Source organism: Colletes latitarsis, unplaced genomic scaffold (genome assembly GCF_051014445.1).
Source record: "Colletes latitarsis isolate SP2378_abdomen unplaced genomic scaffold, iyColLati1 scaffold0025, whole genome shotgun sequence".
NCBI lineage: Eukaryota > Metazoa > Arthropoda > Insecta > Hymenoptera > Colletidae > Colletes > Colletes latitarsis.
In genome coordinates, this window is record NW_027488375.1 from 54,072 (window position 1) to 57,500 (window position 3,429).

Genomic DNA, 3,429 nt, shown 5'->3' on the forward strand with positions numbered 1-3,429 from the left:
CCGCTACACTAGCCCAGACCTAACCCCCTTTGTAATAGCGGTATCATATTAAATTGAACAGCATCATATTGAATTCGTTTTGCTGACTGGGGTCTGCGCGCCCCAGACCCCCGCAACACTAGCCCGGACCTAACCCACTTTGTAATAGCGGTATCATATTAAATTGAACAGCATCGTACTAAATTCGTTTTGCTGAATGGGGGGCTGCGCCCCCCAAACCCCCGCTACACTAGCCCAGACCTAACCCATTTTGTAATAGCGGTATCAAATTAAATTGAACAGCATCATATTGAATTCGTTTTGCTGAATGGGGGGCTGCGCCACCCAAACCCCCGCTACACTAGCCCAGACCTAACCCATTTTGTAATAGCGGTATCAAATTAAATTGAACAGCATCGTACTAAATTCGTTTTGCTGACAGGGGTCTGCGCCCCCCGGACCCCCGCTACACTAGCCCAGACCTAACCCCCTTTGTAATAGCGGTATCATATTAAATTGAACAGCATCATATTGAATTCGTTTTGCTGACTGGGGTCTGCGCGCCCCAGACCCCCGCAACACTAGCCCGGACCTAACCCACTTTGTAATAGCGGTATCATATTAAATTGAACAGCATCGTACTAAATTCGTTTTGCTGAATGGGGGGCTGCGCCCCCCAAACCCCCGCTACACTAGCCCAGACCTAACCCATTTTGTAATAGCGGTATCAAATTAAATTGAACAGCATCATATTGAATTTGTTTTGCTGACTGGGGTCTGCGCCCCCCAGACCCCCGCTACACTAGCCCAGACCTAACCCACTTTGTAATAGTGGTATCATATTAAATTGAACAGCATCGTACATAATTCGTTTTGCTGAATGGGGGGCTGCGCCCCCCAAACCCCCGCTACACTAGCCCAGACCTAACCCATTTTGTAATAGCTGTATCAAATTAAATTGAGCAGCATCATATTGAATTCGTTTTGCTGACAGGGGTCTGCGCCCCCCAGACCCCCGCTACACTAGCCCAGACCTAACCCACTTTGTAATAGTGGTATCATATTAAATTGAACACATCGTACATAATTCGTTTTGCTGAATGGGGGGCTGCGCCCCCCAAACCCCCGCTACACTAGCCCAGACCTAACCCATTCTGTAATAGCGGTATCAAATTAAATTGAGCAGCATCATATTGAATTCGTTTTGCTGACAGGGGTCTGCGCCCCCCAGACTCCCGCTACACTAGCCCAGACCTAACCCCCTTTGTAATAGCGGTATCATGTTAAATTGAACAGCATCATATTGAATTCGTTTTGCTGACTGGGGTCTGCGCGCCCCAGACCCCCGCTACACTGGCCCAGACCTAGCCCATTTTGTAATGACTGTATTGGAACTGCGTTAGGGCTAGTTTAGAATTGGTTAGGTGAAGTAATGCGGAGAGCAGTTTCGCCTGCATCCCGGGATGCTTGTTGGCATGAGTGGTGTCTGAATGAGTAAAGACGGATGAGACACTTGTGGGGTATGGTGAGTCAGATTCTCAAACTACCCATATATTCTTCTGAGGCATGGGTGCCTATCCAAGGATCTCCTTCGGTATCTAAAAAAAAAAAAAAAAAAAAAAAAAAATGAATATGGACTGTGTTAGGACTGAATTGGATAAGGTCTGGGTTACGTCTCGGTTAGGTCTGAGTTAGGACTGGTTTAAGACTGGGTTAGGACTGGGTTAGGACTGGGTTAGGACTGGGTTAGGTCTGGGTTAGGACTGGGTTAGGACTGGGTTAGGTCTGGGTTAGGTCTGGGTTAGGTCTGGGTTAGGACTGGGTTAGGACTGGGTTAGGTCTGGGTTAGGTCTGGGTTAGGTCTGGGTTAGGACTGGGTTAGGACTGGGTTAGGTCTGGGTTAGGTCTGGGTTAGGTCTGGGTTAGGAATGGGTTAGGTCTGGGTTAGGTCTGGGTTAGGTCTGGGTTAGGTCTGGGTTAGGTCTGGGGTATTTCTGGGTTAGATCTGGGTTAGGACTGGGTTAGGACTGGGTTAGGTCTGGGTTAGGTCTGGGTTAGGTCTGGGTTAGGACTGGGTTAGGACTGGGTTAGGACTGGGTTAGGTCTGGGTTAGTACTGGATTTGGTTAGGTCTGGGTTAGGTCTGGGTTAGGTCTGGGTTAGGTCTGGGTTAGGACTGGGTTAGGACTGGGGTTAGGTCTGCGTTAGGTCTGGGTTAATTCTGGGTTAGGTCTGGGTTAGGTCTGGGTTAAGTCTGGGTCAGGTCTGGGTTAGGACTGGGTTAGGACTGGGTTAGGACTGGGTTAGGACTGGGTTAGGACTGGGTTAGGTCTGGGTTAGGTCTGGGTTAGGTCTGGGTTAAGACTGGGTTAGGCCTGGGGTATTTCTGGGTTAGGCCTGGGTTAGGCCTGGGTTTGGACTGGGTTAGGACTGGGTTAGGTCTGGGTTAGGTCTGGGTTAGGACTGGGTTAGGACTGGGTTAGGACTGGGTTAGGTCTGGGTTAGGACTGGGTTAGGTCTGGGTTAGGTCTGGGTTAGGTCTGTGTTAGGTCTGGGTTAGGTCTGGGTTAGGACTGGGTTAGGGCTGGGTTAGGTCTGGGTTAGGTCTGGGTTAGGACTGGGTTAGGTCTGGGTTAGGACTGGGTTAGGTCTGGGTTAGGTCTGGGTTAGGTCTGGGTTAGGACTGGGTTAGGTCTGGGGTATTTCTGGGTTAGGTCTGGGTTAGGACTGGGTTAGGTCTGGGTTAGGTCTGAGATAGGTCTGGGTTAGGACTGGGTTAGGTCTGGGTTAGGACTGGATTAGGTCTGGGTTAGGTCTGGGTTAGGTCTGGGTTAGGACTGGGTTAGGACTGGGTTAGGACTGGGTTAGGTCTGGGTTATTTCTGGGTTAGGTCTGGGTTAGTACTGCATTTGGTTAGGTCTGGGTTAGGTCTGGGGTATTTCTGGGTTAGGACTGGGTTAGGACTGGGTTAGGACTGGGTTAGGACTGGGTTAGGTCTGGGTTAGGACTGGGTTAGGTCTGGGTTAGGTCTGGGTTAGGTCTGGGTTAGGTCTGGGTTAGGTCTCGGTTAGGTCTGGGTTAGGTCTGGGTTAGGACTGGGTTAGGACTGGGTTAGGTCTGGGTTAGGTCTGGGTTAGGACTGGGTTAGGTCTGGGTTAGGACTGGGTTAGGTCTGGGTTAGGACTGGGTTAGGTCTGGGTTAGGTCTGGGTTAGGTCTGGGTTAGGTCTGGGTTACGTCTGGGTTAGGTCTGGGTTAGGTCTGGGTTAGGACTGGGTTAGGACTGGGTTAGGTCTGGGATAGGTCTGGGTTAGGACTGGGTTAGGTCTGGGTTAGGACTGGATTAGGTCTGGGTTAGGTCTGGGTTAGGACTGGGTTAGGACTGGGTTAGGTCTGGGTTATTTCTGGGTTAGGTCTGGGTTAGTACTGCATTTGGTTAGGTCTGGGTTAGG